Genomic DNA, 22,181 nt, shown 5'->3' on the forward strand with positions numbered 1-22,181 from the left:
TCCTGGTTAGCAGCTCCTTTATATACTTAATGTATGAGGGCATTTGTTGGAGGGCCTTGATGAATGGTATGTTTACATGGAGAGATGCAAACATGTCAAGAAACCTTGAGTATATTCTCTTCTCTACACCACCATTGAGTATTTGGGAAAAGGGTGCATAGAGTCTCAACAGCTCCTTCTGTGTGATTGTGGTTTCTTGATGATTCTCTTCCTGCTTTCCTGCTGATGTATCTTCAGGTTGTTCTAATGGTTTGTTCGGCTCTTCCTCAGTCTCCTTATCACTTATAGTAACCATCTTGCAATCTTCCCGTCTGACCTTCTTTGCTTCACCTCTCAGATTTTTCTCTGTGTCACTTGGGAAGCTATCAGTAGGTTTGGGGATCTTCTCATAAAGGTATCCCACTTGAAACTCCAGCCTCTTGATGGTGTCTCCCTAGTTCTTGATATTGGCTCGCACCTCCTTCTTGAATACCTTGTTATCTTGGATTTCCTTATATATGCCCTCAAGTAGAGTCTCAATCCTTGATAGTCTTTCTTCCGATGATGGAGAGTTGAGATTGGAAGGATGAGAAGGGCCATTTTGACTTTGGTATGGATGTTGAGAGGTGTTGTTAGGTGGGTGTTGATATGACCTCTGTGTGGAGTGTTGGTGAGCTGCATTGTTGTTAGGGTTGTGGCGTCTCTAATCTTGGCCTTGATCCTGTTGGTTTCCCCACCCAAAGTTTGGGTGGTTCCTCCAACCGGGATTATATGTTTTGGAATATGGGTCATGGTGCTGCCTAGGTGAATTTTCAATGTAGTTAGCTTATTCCTGATCACCCTCTGCTTCTTCATTCACTCCTTCTTGCGCTGCTGCTGAGGTGGTGATTGCTGCCACTTGATTCCTCTCCATCTTTTTGGTAAGGTCAGCCAACTGCTTGGTAATAAGCTTGTTTTGAGCTAGCAGTGCATCCACATTATTCAGCTTTATCACTCCTCTAGTGTTGCCTCTTTCAGAAGCATAGAAGTAGTCATTCTCTGCTACAGTCTCAATGACATCTATGGCTTCTTCAATGGTCTTCTTCTTGTTCAGAGATCCCCCGGATGAGTGGTCTACTGCCTTCTTTGATTCATACGAAAGGCCTTCATAGAAAATGTGCAACTGCACCCATTCATTGAACATATCTGGCGGGCAACTTCGTGTCAGGTCCTTAAACCTCTCCCATGCTTCATATAGAGTCTCACCAACTTGCTGCCTGAAGGTTTGTACCTCAGCTCTCAACCTGTTGATTCGTTGAGGAGGATAGAATCTTGCCAAGAATTTGTTCACCACATCTTTCCAGGTTGCTAAACTCTCCTTTGAAAAGGATTCCAGCCATTTAGATGCTTTGTCCTTGAGTTAGAAGGGAAACAGAAGTAGTCTATAGGTGTTAGGGTGAACACCATTAGACTTCACAGTATCGCATATCCTCAGGAAGGTGGTTAGATGTTGATTGGGGTCTTCTTGGACACTTCCTCCGAATGAACAATTGTTCTGAACAAGGGTGATGACCTATGGCTTTAGTTCAAAATTGTTGGCATGTATGGTTGGCCTTTGGATGCTACTTCCACAGTTTCCTGGATTTGGGTTGATGTAAGAACCCAGAACTCTTCTCTCTTGTCTAGCCTGATGCGCTGGACCTTCTTTGCCATGGTTGTGAGCCTCTTCTTCATGATGGTTCTCCATATTCTCATCCATGTCTGGTTCAAAGTACTCCTCATCTTCCTCAGCACCGACTACTCTCTTCCCTCTTGCTTCCCTCCTTAATCTAAGGAAGGTCCTCTCAGGTTCAGAATCAAAGGAAGTTAAAGCCCTGCTTCTTCTACCTGTCATACACCCAATAAGGCACAAGCAAGAAAGATAGATGCAGACAATATTTTCTGCAGAAATGCTGTTAGTGTGAGTGATGCAATATATCAAACAGTTAGTGGGTCAGTGAACCAAATATTAAAGCAAAATGCAGGTAACACCACTAATGGGTGAAAGGTAAAGGGAAAGAAATAACTAAAACTGAAAGTAAATTACTCAGATGAAACTAAATCAACCAAAAGGAAAATGCTCAATCTAGTTATCTACCAATTAAATCATTGTTGATACAAAATCAATCCCCGGCAACGGTGCCATAAACTTGATGCACGGAAACTTGGCTCTTAACAAATCTCCATTGGCAAGTATACCGAATTGTCGTCAAGTAAAAACTCACAATAGAGTAAGGTCGAATCCCACAGGGATTGATTGGTCAAGCAACTTTAATTGGAGGAATGTTCTAGTTGAGCTAAGCAGAATTTGATTTGAGAGTTGTAGGAAATTAAATGGCGGAAAAGTAAATAGCAGAAAATGTAAATGCTGGAAATAAAGAACTGAAAATAGATGACGAAAAATAAATTGTAGAATCTTAAATGGGAATGGGGAAGATGATCATGGAAGTAATTGGTAGAAATTAAAGAGAATGGGTAAGATCAGAAATGGGGAGTTCATTGGGCTTAGGAGATGTTGCATCCTCCGAATCAAGTTCATTTTCATCTCTTCCTCAATCAATGCATTCATTGATCTCCTTGGCAATCTTAAGTGATTGAATTCCAATTCCTTGGTAATTCAATCTCTCAAATCTTGATCAATAGCCAATTCCTTGGTCCAATTGCTCATGAGAAGAGATGAGGTATGGTTACTGATTATGCCACATGTATTTCTAAATCAAAGTGTTGGTAGGATTATATGTCACTATATCCATTCAAACCCCAATTTGGTCCAACATGAGAGAGCATTTCTAGCATGATCTCTTCATTCCTCTTCCAAGGTTCCGAAGAGATCCAAGTATGAATAGCTTCTTTTCCAAGATAACTACTCAATTAGATGAAGATTGAAAGCTTTCTAGTAAAATCAAGAGAAAAGAAAGAAGAAGAATAATGAAAACTATTATTGATCCATCAAATTACAACAGAGCTCCCTAACCCAATGAAAGGGGTTTAGTTGTTCATAGCTCTGGGAATGGAAAACAAAGATGGAGAATGCATTCTGAAAAGTTAAACTAGAAGTTGCAGAGAAAGTAAAAAATACAGAGAGTAATTCTAATAATGCCCAAAAGCTCCCTTCTAGTTCAAAGTTCTCCCTATTTATACTATTCTTCTGATCTTCTAGTTGCTTCTTCAAGTCTTGGATATGGGCCTTTGGATCTTGAGTTGAAGCAGTTATCTTTTTCAGTGGGCTCAGCTTTACTTGCAGAGAAAGTGTTCAGTAGGTATGGACTTTAGCTTGGGGTGTTAGTGGTGTTAACGTTAAGTGAAATTGTGGGATCGAGAACGTTAGTGACAATCACCTCTTTCACTAACGTTCCCAACCCAAAAAAGGTCCACGTTAACTTCAACGTTAGTGGCACTAATGTGACCACTAACGTTGCTTCTTGGCCCTTCGCAAACGTTACTGGAGTTTACCTTTTCCTATAACGTTGAGAGTACCCCTTTCTCCCTACGTTAGAGTTCACGTTAGTATAGTTATTGTGGCCTTTAACGTAGGCTTGCCAAATCTTCGAGAGCATTAGTGACACTTACCTTTGTCACTAACACTTCAAAATGCCCTTCTTCCCACGTTAGAGTTCACGTTAACTAGGTTAACGTGACTTCTAACATGGTATTGATAGCCATCTCCAACATTAGTGACAAAGGTGAGTGTCACTAACGTTGGCTCATCATCCCTCTTCTCCACGTTAGCTTCCACGTTAATGTAATTAACGTGGCAACTAACGTGGCTCATAGTGGCTTAATCCAACGTTAGTGACAAAGGTGAGTGTCACTAACGTTGGCATTATCTTCCTCATCCACGTTAGAGTTCATGTTAACTGAGTTAACGTGACTCTTAACGTGGCCAGCTGCCACTTTGGAATGTTAGTGGCACTTACTTTTACCACTAACGTTGGAGTTCTACTTCTCTTCCACGTTAGCTTCCACGTTAACATAGTTAACGTGGCAACTAACGTGGGCTATGATGGCTCATGAAGGCGTTAATGGCGATCACTTTTCCAATTAACGTTGCAAGCTAGCCTCCATTCCACGTTAGTGGTCACGTTAGCTAGACTAACGTGGCTACTACGTGGTTCTTCCTTGCTTCCTTTGTCCTGAAATCAAGCAATAAAGTGCATCAAAGCTCTAATCCAAGTTATGAGACATGCATCATTCAATTTTGTCATTTAATTCATACATAATTCTCATGAAATCATGTAAAATTCACAATGTTTGCTTGAATCAAGATATAAGTGATTATTTACCCAAAACTTGCTTATTTCCTAAGAAAGTGCATTAAACTACCCTAAAACCATAAAGAAAAGGTCAGTGAAACTGGCCAAAATGCCCTGGCATCACAACACCAAACTTAAAGCTTGCTTGTCCCTAAGGAAGTACTGGAACAAGAGAATGATGAATGAAATGACAAGATGAATGAATCATTCTTGTGGAAGTCATGTCCTTGGTTTTATGGGGTTTCATTCATAGCAACTTAGGTTCATTCCTTTACTGGCTTTCAGACCTTTATCATGCCTTGGAATACTCACTTGATGGCACCCTTTGAGACTGTTATTTATTGATCCCTTTGTCTTTCCAAGGTTTATTGCATCCTTAGGCTAAGTGTTATGTGAGAGGGCGACTCTTTAAGATAAGTTTTCAGCCAACACTCCTGAACCAGTTGGTTCAAGGTGCTAGGTGTTGAAACACCCCTAAGGACTTACTCCCTCAAGTCTCTCTCCCCCATACATGCACACCACAAGCACATGGTTTGTTATTTTCTTTCCTTGAGGTCTTGGTGTCCAGCACCTCTTTGGGTTACTAAATGTTCTGTAGCAAGGTTACTCTTGATAGTGGATTTTCAGTTGATAATCCCGGGTTAGTTAACCCAAGTTACCAAGTGATGAAGCACTCCTAAGAACTTATTCATCCAAGCAGATCCTTGGTACAAGAGCACCACAGACACATCCCTCAAGGTTCAAGCCCTTGGTGCCTAGCCTTATTCTTTATTACCTTCCTTTCTTTTTCAACTCTTAGTGTTCTTTTCCTTTTTCTTATTGGGATCTTATTATTTAGCTAGTCTCATGGGGTGTGTTTCAAGCATATGATTCAGGACAGATAGTTGCCTTCCCACCTTGTTGGTGAACCAACTTAGTTAAGTGATTACTACACCACAAATTTAAGGACTTACTCCACAAATTGAACTCCACTCTGGTCTTTCATAACATCTCTTTTTATTTAGCTTAAAAGGACAAACATACAATAAGCAAGATGCAGATGAAGATAGATAACTTGAACCAGCACACATATGACAAAAGTAAGGAAAATACTAAAGACAGCATTGAAAAACCTAAACTACCATGGAAGCATGTTCTATTTCATACAAGATTTTTCTTATTTAAAACTTGAAAAAGATGGGACAATAAGGGAACTCCACCACCTTTTACTCATGAGGTTGTTCGCGCTCTCCTTCTTGTTTGTCCTCTTTGTGTTTTTCTTGAGTGCTTGCACTCCCACTTCCCTTGCTTTTTCCAATCAACTTTTTCCAGAAGCCAGCATCTTCCATCTTCTTTTTCAATGTTTACTTCTACTGTTTCACCTTCCTTTCCTCTTGTTCTGTGAGATCTTTTTTGACCTCATCATACCAAGGGATTGTAGAGTGCATATGACCAGACATATAGTTCAACTTGGCTTGAGAGTTTATGTTGAACTCCTCCCTATGTAGTTGCCGTTCTTCATTAAGTACGCTGAACTCATTGAATGCCTTTGTCTGAGCTAGCTGACGTTGGTTGAGTTCTTGAAGGTGTTTATCTTGACACTCTTGCCTTTCAGTCATTTGATTGATGGCTTGAGTGAGCTGGGAGTAGTTTTCCATTTGCTGTTTCTGCCACTCCCCTTGTTGATTCATCCAATTAGAAAGGAGTTCTTCTTGACGATCCATCCTTTGGGATTGAATGTGTAGTTGTTGCTCTTGCCCTTCCATATATCTCCTTGCCAAGTCCTCAATGGCTCTTTGAATGTGGCCCAGATTTATATTGGTTGGATCATAGTGCTCTTCTTGCTGGTATTCTTCCTGGTGAGGTTCTTCTTGGTGAGGTTCTTCTTGTGATGTTCTTTTCCCTATTTGAGGCCTTCTTTGTTGTTGGGCGGGTGCCACATAAGTTATTCGCTGTAACGTGACTGACTTTCCAGGGTTTACCCAACTTGGATTGTTGTCCTCGAAGACTACCTTGGCTTTCGTACACAGTCTAAGGATGGTGCTGTGGTACCAAAGTCTAGCACCTGGATCATTCTTCTCGGCTGACTCTTGAATCCCCTCAGCTATAATCTCGTGCACATTGATGCCTCCACCCTTTATTAAGCAATGTACCATAGTAGCTTGAGTAGTGTTAACCCCCGAATTATTTGCAGCTGGGAGGATAGATCTCCTCACGAGCTCAAACCATCCCTTGGCTTCCGGGATGAGGTCTCCTCTCCTGATGAACCGATGTCTTCTATCCAAATACCATTCCCAGTCAGATCCTATAACACACATATCATTCACAATTTCTTCAAGTTCATCATTATCGGGGCCATTACTTATTCTCACATGATAACTGGGCTCATCAAAATGTGGCGATTTTAGCTAAAGAACTGGTGTGCGAAATCGTGATCATTCCTTCCTTGGTAACGGCACTAAAAAGTCAATACGCACGTTCATGTTCTTAATTCAGTTTCACAACTTCGTACAACTAACCAGCAAGTGCACTGGATCGTCCAAGTAATAAACCTTACGTGAGTAAGGGTCGATCCCACGGAGATTGTCGGCTTGAAGCAAGCTATGGTAATCTTGTAAATCTCAGTCAGGCGGATTCAAATGGTTATGGAGATTTAATAATTAAAAGATAAATAAAATAGGATAGAGATACTTATTGATGGGATATTTTCGTAGAGAAACGAATTTCTCCAAAACACCCAAATCTAACCGGCAAGTGCACTGGGTCGCATCAAGTAATAATAACTCACGGGAGTGAGGTCGATCCCACAGGGATTGAAGGATTGAGCAATTTTTAGTTTAGTGGTTGATTTAGTCAAGCGAATCAAGATTTGGTTGAGTGATTTGTGATTTGCAGACATTAAATTGCATGGAAAGTAAAGGGAATGGGTAAATTGCATGAAATTAAAGAGAGCAAGAAATTAAAGTGATGAATCTTAAAGAACAAGAAATTAAATGGCAGAAACTTAGAATGCAAGAAATGTAAATTGCGGAATCTTAAAGTGCAAGAAATGTAAACGGCTGGAATTGTAAAGGGAATTGGGGATTGGATTTGCAGAATTTAAACAAGGAAAAGTAAATTGCATCAAACAGAAAAGTAAAAGAGTGTTTGGATTGAATCGGATCTGAAGCAAAACAAGTAAATGAACATGAAAAGCAAAAACAGAATGTAAATTGGAATTTCAGATCTCAGGGGTCCAGAGACTAGAAAACCAGGTCTAGATCTCACTACCTTCCTTGATCCAACAAGAACAATTGCAAGGGCAAAGTAAATTGCAAAGAAAGTAGATGAAGAACAATTAACCGAAACTGAAATTCAATTAAGCAGTAAATAAACAGAGAGATCCAAGGATGAGATTGAAACAGAATTTCTTCAATTCTTCAACCCAAGATCCAAGACAGTTGTAATTGAAATTGAAAGCAATAAAACTCAAAGGAAGAGAATGGAATTCTCCTTCCCCGAAACTAAAAAATTAAAGATCACTCAATATCCAAAGCTCTCCGAAAACTATTATGAAAACTCAAAAGGAAAGCTCCTTTAAGAACTTGAATTCTATCCTATTTATACACTTTCTTCAAATGATCTTCAAGCCTTGAGTTGGGCCTTTTCTCTTGGTGGAATTGGGTTGAGAGAGGCCTTGGTTGATTGCTCTTGGAGTTTGGAGAGGAACCAAAGTGAACCAAGTGAACCGGGTTGGAGTTTTGCAAAAGTTTGAGTAAAAGTTTGACCAAAAGTTTGAGGCAAACTTTTGGTCCAACTTTTCATATCAGCCCCCATATTTTGCTGATACCCACGTTGGTGCAAAAGTTAGGGGTCTAACTTTTGCTCCAACGTTGGCCTTCCTTAGTGCACTTATGGCGCCAACGTTAGCCCAAAAGTTAGGGGCTAACGTTGGCGCAAACTTTTGCTCCCCCTTTGTGTTTTTCATGTGCCAACGTTAGCCTCAAAGTTAGGGGCTAACGTTGGCGCAAACTTTTGGTGCCCAGGGAGTAACTTTCATGTGCCAACGTTAGCCCAAAAGTTAGGGGCTAACGTTGGGGCTAACTTTTCACCCAAAAGTTTGTGCAAAAGTTTGAGGCTAACTTTTGGTCCAACGTTTTGCTTACTGGTTCATTTTCACTTATTCCATTGTCCTCTCTTTACTCCTAGCCATTCATTCTTGCTTCAACCTTTCTCCAAGCTTTCTTCACCTATCATTAATCAACCAAACACATCAAAGCTATGCTTAAAATCATGAGATATTCATTTTATCATAATATGTGACAATTATAGCCTAAAACCTCATGAAATAGCATGAATTCATACATGGTTGATTCAATCAAAGGAAGCATGAAAATCTACCCAAATTAGCTTACTTGTAGCTCAAGAAAGTGCATCATTCAAGTGAAAACAAAAGAAAAAGACTAGTGAAACTAGGCTAAGATGACTTGTCATCACAACACCAAACTTAAAGCTTGCTTGTCCCCAAGCAAGAAAAGATTTATGCTCAAAGGTTCTTTCATTTAAGATGGATTGAAGAACAACTTGTCAGGTCCTGTGAGTGAAGTGATCAAGTAACAGTGGGGTAAATTCTAAATCATATGCTCATGCAAGTGCTTCAGTGCTTACTAGTCCTCACATATTGGGAGTCTTAGGTCTTAGGATTTTCATCCAAATGGTGTCATGGAGATCTCTTTATATGTAGTCACCTTGAAGCAGCTTATAGTTTCTTTGCTTTGTCCTTGACTCTAAGTGTCATGTCTCAAAGCGGCTCTTTAAATAAGCTTTCAATCAATACTCTTAAACCAGTTGGTTTTAAGGTATTAGGTGTTGAAGCACCCCTAAGGATTTACTTGCTCAAGCCTCTTTCTTTGACACAACTCAACCACAAGCATTTTACTAGGCTAACAACTCTTTGAGTTTTGTTTCTTCTTTCTTTTTCTGCCTAGTAATTGATGCTCAGAGCCTTGGGCCATGTTCTTTTTGCTTTTGTATTTTCTTTATTTTCTTTTGTTTTGTTTGCTGCTTCTTGGATCAATAGATTTTTGAGAATCTCCACAATACTTCTTTGAACTTCATGTCCTGCCTATGAGCTCCCATGCAAGTTTTCACAAGCATGCAACCTCAATACACATTCATACAACTAGAACCACCACTTCTCCTAATCTTTTGCTTGCCTCAAAATTGTTTAATTCCTCAATCCTTCTTTTCAAAGAACTTTCATGTGATGCATTTTTGAACATTGAGTGCAAACAAGTTTTGAAGAGAAAAATGTTGTGAATGATCAAGCATCTTGCTTATTGAATTACAGAAAAGAAATCATGCTAAACAGACAGATAATCAGGGAAACTAAACCACTCTCAATCATAGCAGTGTTTGATGTAAGATAATCACTTAATAATACAACCTTTTGGAGTTCACTTGCTTTCCTTCTTTTCATCATCATTGCTGGCCCTTAGGTTCATCTTTTGTTTCTTTGGTTGATGATGCTTAATCCCTCCAAAAGCTTGTATGGACCTCTGCAATGATATTGAAAGTTGCTTGTTCCCCAAGCACTTGGAAACAATGGTTAGTCTGGCTGATTTATTTATGGGCTTTTGAACTTACTTTGGTGTGGGAACAGCAAACTTAGTACCTTGCCAATGGTTTTCATGCATCAAATTAACCATGTGTGATAATTTTTTTCTTTTCTTCTTCTTTTTCAAAAGCAATAAAACTGAAAACTAGGAAACAGCAGAATAGTTAACTAGTTCATCCAACATGCTTGAAGCCAGCATTATGCAGAAAGTGAGAATGTGTTTTATAATGGGATTTTGGTGAAACACCAAACTTAGAATCCTTCATTCTCCTTTATATTGTTTTGGTGTGTAACACCAAACTTAGCTTCCAGCAATATAGATAAAACTAATTAGCCTTTTTATTAAAATAGATATGAAAAGATGGTTACCTCCGGTTGGGTTGCCTCCCATCAAGCGCTCTTTTATTGTCACTAGCTTGACATCTTGCTCTTTGATTATGGAGGCTGGAAATCATAATGCCTCAATTTTTCTCCTCTTGCTGTAGGATTCCTTTCCTCCATGACCTGCACAATCACAAACAATCCAAATGAAAATTGGATATTCTCATGCCAGAATGTAGTCAGAGGATTAGTTGACACCATGTGTCAAACAGTTGGTAAAATTGAGAGATTAATGAATGGAAATCACTTCTCTCGTTTATTTATCAAGCTATGAGAATCATATTCAGCAAGATAAACCAAGAAAACTTCACTCTATTGCTAAAGTGAGGTTTCAATTAGCTCAGGCAAAAATTCAAACAGTTAGTGTGTCAGTCAAAAATTAAAGAAAAAGTGCTTGATCTAAATTGCCACCTCACTTAATCATTGTCAATCTAATCAATCCCCGGCAACGGCGCCAAAAACATGATGGGATATTTTCGTAGAGAAACGAATTTCTCCAAAACACCCAAATCTAACCGGCAAGTGCACCAGGTCGCATCAAGTAATAATAACTCACGGGAGTGAGGTCGATCCCACAGGGATTGAAGGATTGAGCAATTTTTAGTTTAGTGGTTGATTTAGTCAAGCGAATCAAGATTTGGTTGAGTGATTTGTGATTTGCAGAAATTAAATTGCATGGAAAGTAAAGGGAATGGGTAAATTGCATGAAATTAAAGAGAGCAAGAAATTAAAGTGCTGAATCTTAAAGAACAAGAAATTAAATGGCAGAAACTTAGAATGCAAGAAATGTAAATTGCGGAATCTTAAAGTGCAAGAAATGTAAACGGCTGGAATTGTAAAGGGAATTGGGGATTGGATTTGCAGAATTTAAACAAGGAAAAGTAAATTGCATCAAACAGAAAAGTAAAAGAGTGTTTGGATTGAATCGGATTTGAAGCAAAACAAGTAAATGAACATGAAAAGCAAAAACAGAATGTAAATTGGAATTTCAGATCTCAGGGGTCCAGAGACTAGAAAACCAGGTCTAGATCTCACTACCTTCCTTGATCCAACAAGAATAATTGCAAGGGCAAAGTAAATTGCAAAGAAAGTAGATGAAGAACAATTAACCGAAACTGAAATTCAATTAAGCAGTAAATAAATAGAGAGATCCAAGGATGAGATTGAAACAGAATTTCTTCAATTCTTCAACCCAAGATCCAAGACAGTTGTAATTGAAATTGAAAGCAATAAAACTCAAAGGAAGAGAATGGAATTCTCCTTCCCCGAAACTAAAAAATTAAAGATCATTCAATATCCAAAGCTCTCCGAAAACTATTATGAAAACTCAAAAGGAAAGCTCCCTTAAGAACTTGAATTCTATCCTATTTATACACTTTCTTCAAATGATCTTCAAGCCTTGAGTTGGGCCTTTGCTCTTGGTGGAATTGGGTTGAGAGAGGCCTTGGTTGATTGCTCTTGGAGTTTGGAGAGGAACCAAAGTGAACCAAGTGAACCGGGTTGGAGTTTTGCAAAAGTTTGAGTAAAAGTTTGACCAAAAGTTTGAGGCAAACTTTTGGTCCAACTTTTCATATCAGCCCCCATATTTTGCTGATACCCACGTTGGTGCAAAAGTTAGGGGTCTAACTTTTGCTCCAACGTTGGCCTTCCTTAGTGCACTTATGGCGCCAACGTTAGCCCAAAAGTTAGGGGCTAACGTTGGCGCAAAATTTTGCTCCCCCTTTGTGTTTTTCATGTGCCAACGTTAGCCTCAAACTTAGGGGCTAACATTGGCGCAAACTTTTGGTGCCCAGGGAGTAACTTTCATGTGCCAACGTTAGCCCAAAAGTTAGGGGCTAACGTTGGGGCTAACTTTTCACCCAAAAGTTTGTGCAAAAGTTTGAGGCTAACTTTTGGTCCAACTTTTTGCTTACTGGTTCATTTTCACTTATTCCATTGTCCTCTCTTTACTCCTAGCCATTCCTTCTTGCTTCAACCTTTCTCCAAGCTTTCTTCACCTATCATTAATCAACCAAACACATCAAAGCTATGCTTAAAATCATGAGATATTCATTTTATCATAATATGTGACAATTATAGCCTAAAACCTCATGAAATAGCATGAATTCATACATGGTTGATTCAATCAAAGGAAGCATGAAAATCTACCCAAATTAGCTTACTTGTAGCTCAAGAAAGTGCATCATTCAAGTGAAAACAAAAGAAAAAGACTAGTGAAACTAGGCTAAGATGACTTGTCATCACTTATGTAATTCATTGGTGAGAATTTCAAATAAGCGTATAGAGATGCTTTTGTCCCTCTGAACCTCTGCTTTCCTGCTGTCTTCATCCAATCCTTCCTAGTCCTTTCCATGGCAAGCTATATGTAGGGCATCACTGTTGTCAATGGCTACTTCACATCCTCTCTGTGAAAATGGTCCGATGCGCTGTCACTGCATGGCTAATCATCTGGAGGTTCTCGATCATACTGGAATAGAATTCACCCTCCTTTTGCGTCTGTCACTACGCCCAGTACTTGCGAGTTTGAAGTTCGTCACAGCCATCCCTTCCCGGATCCTACTCGGAATACCACAGACAAGGTTTAGACTTTCCGGATCTCAAGAATGGCCATCCATGGGTTCTAACTTATACAACGAAGATTCCAATATCTCGGACTCAGTCCTCTGTATTAGATATCCAAGAGATACTCATTCTAGCTTGTCTGCATGTAGAACGGAAGTGTTTGTCAGGCACGCGTTCATAGGTGAGAATGATGATGAGCACCAAGAAAGAAAAGGAGAAAGCTACTCCTAAACAACCAGCAAGAAGAGGAACAAAAAGAGCATTAGTGGTAGAACCCTCTTCAACTGCGGTTAAGCCCTCAACAAAGAAAATTAAGAGGATTATAAAAGTTGATGATAAAGAAAGAGCCTCCCCAGCAAAGGACACTGTGCGATTTCCCAATCACTACTGTGAGCAGATGTTCCCCATCTTGGAAGAAAGGAGTTACAACAACGAATACCTTCTTCTCCTCCCAAACCACATTGCTACATTTGTTGAGCCGCAGATTGCACGAAGACAACAGCCAAGGCAGGTCGATCTTTCTTGGGTAGTCGAGTTCTACTCTAACTTCTACCTACCAACTCTGCAGTCTGTCTACATCCGCCAGAAGTAAGTCCCATTACAGAAGAGGCCATTCAAAAAGCTCTAGGTCTTCCCCCTGTTCCAGAAGGATTAGATGCCTTTCAAGAAGCCGCACTCAAGCGCCAGATGTACTACTTTGACTGGGACACCGTTCTCAGAGTTATCGCACTACCTGGCAGCCGTTGGATCTACGGATACCATCACACTCGCCCTAAGGGAATATCGGCTTCAGCACTTACCATGGAGGCTCATGTATGGGCACAGATCATGTCCTATTACGTCTTTCCGAGCACTCACGAATCATCCTTCACTGCGGACATGGCCGTTCTTCTATGGTGCATCCTTACAGACCAACCTCTGAATCTACCCAGACATATCTGGAATGCCATAGGACACATACAAATCACGGGCAACTTACCTTTCCCCGCCCTGGTCTCAGATCTTATCTCAGCCGCCGGAGTCTCCTACAAAGTTGGGGACACCAAAGCCATACTTTCGCGGGATGATCAATACGTCCCTAATGGGAAATATATCAGACCACCAGCCGCCACTATCAGCCAGCCTATTGAACTAGTTGAAGATTTTCCTTCTTCAACACCACAAGCACCTACTACAGACCACCTGCTCCAGCAGATACTTGCAAGGTTGGATCGGCAGGAACAGAAAGCTAAGATGAGAGAGCGCCATAACAAACGCCGATTCACATACCTCAAGGAGCTAATTTTGGGAAAATTCAAGGACTCAGACACCCCGGACTCCACTTCCTTTACCAGCACAGGGAGCCATGATGGCCCCGACGATGGAGATACTGCTACCAACCCACCTTTGTTTCTAACAGATGGCACCGAGGACGGTGCAAAGCCTTAAGTGTGGGGAGGTCGGTCAGTACCTGACTTTCGGAGGTAATTTCTCTTCCCTAAACACCAATAAATTAGGATATTTAGTTAGATTTTTCTTTTGTAGAATAGGATAAATTGCATAGTAATAGGTTAGTTGCATGCATGTTCTGCTTGATTGAAAAGACAATAAGTTTCTTCTAAGACCCTATCTTTGGAACAAAATTTCACTAATTTTAATCAAAACTTCTATAATAAATTTTCTTGAAGTTGTATTTGGAACATAATTTTTGAGCTAAAGAACACACAACCTGTGAGATTTGAGCCTTTATGAATGGTTACATTATTTAACCATAATTATTTTATTCATGTGTGTTTACTTCTCTATAATTGTAATCTATATTTTGTTTCATCCTATATGTCCAATGTTTATTATATTTATATGTTTGCATATGATTGAGGCCAATATTTGTTTAGCCCACTTATCCAAATTAAGCCTACCCTTTTCAATTACCTTTGTTAGCCACTTTGAGCCTTTAAATCCCATTTGTTCTATATTTTACCACATTACTAGCCTTAAGCGGAAAAACAAATATATATCCCAAATTGAATCTTTGGTTAGCTTAAGATAGAATTGTGTGTGTCAATTAAGTATGGGAAATTGTGGGAACAAAAGATAATAAGGGAATGTGTCATGATAATATAATGGGAATTTGGATACCTACTCATGTGAAACTATAAGAATTAAAAATCTATGTGCATTGATAAGCTATGTTTATTTTTATGTTTATGAAAAAAAAATATTCAATAAATAAATAAGGGGACAAAATTACCCCAATGTTAAGTTAAGAATTCAAGGATCAATGCATGTATGATAAAATTAAAATAAAAAGTTGAAACATGAGTATGGAATGTGAAAGAAATTTCTGGGTAGCTAGGTATGCTGTCTAAAGTTATATAGAATATACATAGAGGTTAGGTGAAAGCTTGGGTTAAATAAAGATTCAATTTATAAGCTTACTTAGCCATATATACATCCTTACCCTTATCTTGGCCCCATTACAACCTTGAAAAGACCTCATGATGTTTGCATTGGTATATTAAATGTTGTTGATTGGTTAGGAGAAGAACAAAAATTAGAAAGCATGATTAGAGAAGAATAGAGTAATTACGCTATACACTAGAGAAACTAGAGTGTACATACATCTTCAGTGAGGGTTCAATGCTTGAAATTCTATGTTCTCCGCTTTCATGAGCTATCTTCTTGCATTTTTAGCTGTTCTTACTGTATAAGAATTGAATTAATGGAATTTGATTTGTAATTGTTTTGAAGAGCTTCTTTACTTTTGATCAAGTGGAAAAGAATCATATAGTTGCATTTACATATATAGGTTGCATTGCATTGCATGAGTTTCACATGTTCCTACTCATTTATTTTATCTCCTTCAACTAAGCATGAGGACATGCTAATGTTTAAGTGTGGGGAGGTTGATAAACCACTATTTTATGGTTTATAATGTGTTTAATTGTGTGGTTTTATCATGATCTTTACCCACTTATTCATATAATTAGCATGCATTTATATTTCCTTCCTAAAATCATTACACGATTGAAAACTTGCTTCCTAGAGACTTTTAATTATGTATTTTAATTCTCCTTTATTCCATTCGATGCCGTGATCTGTGTGTTAAGTATTTCAGGCTTTATAGGGCACGAATGAGTTGGAGATTGGAAAGGAAGCTTGCAAAAATGGAAGGAACACAAGAAATTAAGGAGATGACCAGCGAGAAGTGACGCGGCCGCATGGCTCACGCGACCGCGCGGATTGGAATAGCATAAGTGACGTGGAGGCGTGGACGACGTGTCCGTGTGGACAAGCAAAATGCCGAATGACGCGTCCGCATGAATGACGCGATCGCGTGACGTGCGCGATCTGCATAATTTGCAGAATCGCTGGGGACAATTTCGTGCCCTATTTTGACCCAGTTTTTGGCCCAGAAAAGCAGACTAGAGCCAGAGAACATGCAGAGATCAACAACAACATTCATTCTAGATAGTTTTAGTTTTTCAGATCTAGTTTTCCTCTCCTCTAGGTTTTCTCTCTACACATTCATAGTTCTTAGGATTTTTATTTTCTATTGCTTTTTGCATTGGGATATTGAGAAGAGTTATCACCTCATCAAGACTTCGTCAATCTAGTTCGCTTTCTTTACTTGGCTTTACTCTCCCATGTCCTTTAATTTACTTCAATCTTACTATTGGATTATTTCAGAATTTATTAATGTAAGAGTTACTTTTATTTTTAGTTGATTCCTTAGAGTTTTATTTATCATGTCTTTCTTTAATTCCCTTTTCTATGTTATGAATTCCACATTCACAATGAGCGAGTAGTTCCCTAACTTGATGGGGAGTTGATTGAAAGGAACCCTTGAGTTGGAGTGCTCAAAGGAGAAATTGTAATTGGGTTTATTATTGGTTTGCTCTCTAGTCACTAATGCCAGTCCTTCCAAGTAAGCGGATTGGGACTTGTGAATAGAAACAACATTCCAACTTGTTTGACTTTCCCTGACCTAGTAAGGGATAACTAAACAGAACAACCCCAATTATCAATTAATCTTGAAAGTACTGCAACAAGAATAGGGCTTCCAACTAATCTACTCCTAGTCAAGGCTTTTATTTAATTTACATTAATTCTCTGATTTAATTACCTGTCATTCAACTTAAATCTTTTTGAAAACTATCTGATTAATAAAATAGCACACTTTCCTGCAACTCGTTGGGAGACGACATGGGATTCATACTCCCAGTATTTTAATTTTAATTTCTGTGACACCCTTTTTAAATTGATAAGCGGATTTCTGGTTGGTTGAGGACTATACTTGCAACTCATATCTTATAACAATTCTTAACTCGCCAATTTCTGCCACGTCAGTGTAGCTTGGCGAATATAGTAGGCATCAGCCCTCAAGTTTGTGAGCATAGGATATTTTTAGAAGAGGGATCAAGGCCTGTCCGTCAACCCCAAAGAAGATTGAATCCCACCATCTTAGAAGTGACCAGGCTACTTGAAGCTGATATCATTTACCCCATCTCAGATGGTGAATGGGTCAGTCCAGTACAAGTAGTACCCAAGAAGTCTGGAGTTACAACAATAAAGACTGAACATGGAGAGCTCCTGACAACTAGAGTGCAGAATTCATGGAGAGTTTGCATTGATTACAGGCGTCTCAACCAAACTACTCTCAAGGATCACTACGCCTTGCCATTTATTGATCAGATGCTTGATCGCCTGGAGAAGATCGTCAAGCCTCATAGAAAGGACTGGAGTGCCAGGCTACAAGATGAGCTTTGGGCGTATCAGACAGCGTATAAGACACCCATTGGGATGAATCCCTTCGGCTTAGTGTACGGAAAGCCTTGCCGCCTTCCAGTGGAGGTGGAACACAAGGCTTTATGGGCTGTGCGAGTGTGCAACATGGGATTCGAGCAAGCTGGTGCTGAAAGGAAGTTGCAATTGGCAGAGCTGGAGACTCTTCGACTTGAAGCTTATGATAACTCCAGATTATACAAAGAAAAAGTGAAGGCCGTGCATGACAAGCATATCAAAAGAAGAGAGTTCAGACTGGGAGATCTGGTTCTCCTTTACAACTCCAGGCTGAGACTCATGCCAGGCAAGCTGAGATCCAGATGGAAAGTTCCCTATAGGGTGGAGAAAGCAAAGCTATATGGAGTTTTCCACCTGCGTCATCCTTCAAGTTCCAATTGCATCAAGGTCAATAGACATCACCTAAAGCTTTATCATGGTGAGAAGATGAAGGAACACAAAGAACTAGAAGTCTTCCTCTTGGAAGACCCACCAACAGAAGCAGAATGAGCTTGAAGACCGTCCAACTTAAGGACGTTAAAGCAAAGTGCTAGGTGGGAGACAACCCACCATGGTATGATCGTTCTTTTTCAGTCTTGGTTTTATTTTATTTTGTTTTACTCTTAGTGTTCATGCATATAGTCTGCATTTGCATTTGCATTCTGCATAAAAAAAATTTTTTCCACGCAACACGCAAGCGTCGCTGACGCATACGCGTCATAAGTGCATGCGAAACGAAGATGAATGAAATAGAGAGTTACGTGGGAGCATGTCTGGAGGCGTGCTTTAGCCACAAACACGCCCTCACATACGCGTTGCTTGCAAAATCAGCCCTCCACGCGTGCGCGTCACCCACATGTACCCGTGGCCCTGCAAATCGGCGTAAATGAGTGTATGGACAGAGAGTTATGATGGTGTGGGGCTGGAATTGTGCTGGAAGTACAAACCCCATCACGCGTACGCGTCCCTGATGCGTACGCATTATTTTTCTAATTTAGGCCATTCACCCGTGCGTGTCCCTGATGCGCACGCGTCGCCCTAAATTTTGGCAATGTGCGTATTGAAACAGAGAGTTGTGCGTGCACGAGGCTGCCTCCGCGCCAATAGCACAATACATGTCACGCGTACGCGTCTTCCACGCGTACGCGTCACTTGAAAATAGCGCAACCTACGCGGACGCGTGAAGCACGCGTACGCGTCGCATGCGATGCACAGTTTAAGTAGATGTGCGCCAGAATTCTTATCTTTTCTTCCCCAATCCTAATTATCTTTCTATTATCATTCTTTCTTCTTTCTTCTTCCTTCTTTCTTCTTTATTCTTTCTTACTTTCTACTACTTTTTCCCCCCTTGTTCATCTTCTTCATCATGGTTCTTTTCTTCTTTCTCTTTTTACTTTTCCATTAATACTTTTATTTATGTTTTCTTCTCCTTTTTCTTTTCATTATCTATGTTTTTTTTGTCTTTCTTTTCTTTTTACATCCTTTTAATTGGTGTTAGAAATTTAATTAGGTGATTGTTTTCTTCTATATTTTGCTTGTGGATATATTGAGGCATTATTTGACAATTATTACTAATTATTTTTAGGTTGTTTGCATGTTCAAATTTAATACTTTCAATAACATATTTACCATGCATGCTAAGTGTTTGTGAAAAAGCCCGTATGGCATTGTGCATTTTTAATTACTCTATCCTTCTACTCTAATGCCTATTTTTCACAAAAACCCTTAAATATTTTATTAATTAAATATAATTTTCAATACAAACATGATGGTCAGTTTGTTACGAGTAATAATACAATTTAACTTTTGATGCTTGATCTATGCTACTCATGCCTTTACCGGCATGCCAATAAACATCTTGCATCTACTTGCCATAACATGCACTTGCTATATTTCCATTGATGAACTTATCACATGTAGTCGCGACCATGTGTTAACGACATCCTTCTTTACCATGCAGTGCTTATCACTTGTACTGTCCTCCTCCTTGCTTTAACCCTTAGCTTTACATGTTACTTTCCCTTTCCCTTTCTAGGATGGCCACTAAGAAGGGTAAAGAGAAAGATGCTCCCAAACCACCGGCAAGGAAATGAACAAAAAGAACACTAGCTGTGGAACCATCTTCAACATCAGTAAAGCCCTCAACAAAGCGAGTCAAGAGGATCATCAAGGTCGATGAAAAAGAGAAAGCCTTTCCAACAAAGGACACTGCGCGGTTCACTAACCGCTACTGTGAGCATATGTTCCCCATCCTGGCTGAGCGGAACTATAACAATGAGCACCTACTCATCCTCCCGACCCACATTGTTGAGTTTGTTGAGCCCCTAATTGAGGGAAGACAATGGGGATTCTTACGAAGACAGCCACGACAGGTTAATCTCTCATGGGTAGTTGAATTCTACTAAAATTTTCACATGCCAACCCTGCAATCTGTCTATGTCTATCAGAAGCAAGTCCCCATAACTGAAGAGGCTATTCAACAAGCTTTAGATCTCCCCCCTGCTCCAGAAGGATTGGACGCATTCCAAGAAGACTCCTTCAAACACCAGACATACCAATTTGACTGGGACGCCGTTCTCAGAGTTATAGCACAACCTAGCAGCAGATGGATCTCTGGATACCATCGATCCCGACCTAAGGGAATATTGGCTTCAGCACTCACCTTGGAGGCTCGAGTGTGGGCACAGATTATGTCCCACTACGTCTTTCTGAGCACTCACGAGTTCTCCTTCACTGCAGATATGGCTGTTCTTCTCTGGTATGTCCTTACTGACCAGCCTCTCAACCTACCAAGACACCTCCGGGACGCCATGGGACACGTACAAATTACGAGCAACCTACCCTTTTCCGCCTTGGTTTCAGATCTAGTCTCAGTAGCCAGAGTCTCCTACAGAGCTAGAGACACCAAGACCATACTTCCGCGGGACGATCAGATTATCCCCAATGGGAAGTACGTCAGACCACTAGCAGCCACTATCAGCCAGACTGCAGACTCGACCGGAGATATTCCTTCTCTTTCCACACCACAAGCACCTTCAACAAATCAGCTGCTCCTTCAGATACTTCAGAGGTTGGACCAGCTTGACCAGCAGGCAAAGTGAATGGAGTGCCGTAACAAGTGCCAATTTACATTCCTCAAGGAGCTGATTGTTGGCAACCACCCACCTGAAGAAGAACTAGACACTCCGGACTGCACTTCATCTACTAGCACAGGGAGCCATGATAATCCCGACTGTGGAGATGCTGCTACCAGCCCCCTTTTGTTCCTGACTGATGGCACCGAGAACGGTGCCAAGCTTTAAGTGTGGGGAGGTCGGTCAGTACCTGACTTTCGGAGGTAACTGCTCTTTCTTAGCACCAATAAGTTATTTTTCTTTTGTTAGTATAGGATAGTTTGCATAGTAATAGGTGTTTGCATGCATGTTCTATTTGGTTGAAAAATAACAAGTTTCTTTTCAAGACTCTATTTTGAAAATTTCACTAATTTAAAATTGAAAAATCTATGTTAAACTTGTTTGAAGACTGTAAATTGGAACATGGTTTTTGAGTTAAGAACACACAACCTGTGAGAATTGAGCCTAATTACATGGTTACACTATTTTAACCATAAAATTTTATTCTTGTGTGTTTTTTTTTCTATGATTGTAATTTTTATTTTGTTCCACTCTATATGTCCAATGTTTAATGTGTTATATGCATGCATATGATTGAGGCCATTATTTGATTATTAGCTCAGTTATCCCAAATAGCCTACCCTTCAATTACCTTTGTTAGCCACCTTGAGCCTTTTAATCCCCATTTGTTCTATATTTTACCACATTACTAGCCTTAAGCAGAAAAACAAATTAAATACCTCAATTGAATCTTTGGTTAGCTTAAGATAGTATGTTAACTAAGTGTGGGGAAACTGTGGGAACTTGGGTTAATGAAAGTGTACAATGTTTAAATAATAACATATTGGGAATTCAGGTACCTACTCATGTGAGACCAGAAAAATATTAAGTCCATGTGCATTGATAAATTATGTTTACTTTTACTTTAAAAAAAATCCTGAAATAATAAATAAATTAAATAAATAAATAAGGGGACAAAATTACCCCAATTGCTAAGTTTAATAAAAGATCAATGCACATGTGATGAAAATTAAAAGAAAAGTTGATGCATGAGTATGAGATGCAAAAGTGGGAATTTTGGGTAGCTAGGCATGATTTTAAAAGTATATAGAGTGTGTGTATAGGTGAGAGCTTAGCCCCATTACAACCTTGAAAAGACCTCATGATGTTTGCATTAGTAAATTAAATACTTGTTGATTGGTTAGGTGAAAAACAAAGTTTAAAAAGCATGACTAGAGAAGAGTAGAGTGATTACCCTATACACTTAAGTGATTAGAGTGCACATATACTATCAGTGAGGGTTCAATGCTTGATTCTATGTTCCCTGCTTTCACGAGCTATCTTCTTACAAACTTACTTGTCTTTACTGTATAATTTGAATTAGTGGAATTTGATTTATGTTTGTCTTGGAGAACTTATTTACTTTTAACTAAGTAGGCAGAATCATTTTAGCATATAGTTGCATTCATAGGTTGCATTTCATGAGTCTTACTTTTCTCTGCTCATTTATTTTATCTCCTTGAGCTAAGCATGAGGACA

General features: G+C 39.5%; 1 non-coding gene across 1 annotated transcript; it reads left to right on the forward strand.

Annotated features, from left to right (window-relative positions):
- The first annotated feature begins 1,157 nt into the window (after positions 1 to 1,157).
- Positions 1,158 to 1,264, forward strand: LOC112725732 (small nucleolar RNA R71). The gene has a single exon (XR_003164819.1). It is a non-coding gene; the product is annotated as a small nucleolar RNA R71 (small nucleolar RNA).
- Positions 1,265 to 22,181: the final 20,917 nt, after the last annotated feature.

Source organism: Arachis hypogaea, chromosome 11 (genome assembly GCF_003086295.3).
Source record: "Arachis hypogaea cultivar Tifrunner chromosome 11, arahy.Tifrunner.gnm2.J5K5, whole genome shotgun sequence".
NCBI classification, from domain to species: Eukaryota; Viridiplantae; Streptophyta; class Magnoliopsida; order Fabales; family Fabaceae; genus Arachis; species Arachis hypogaea.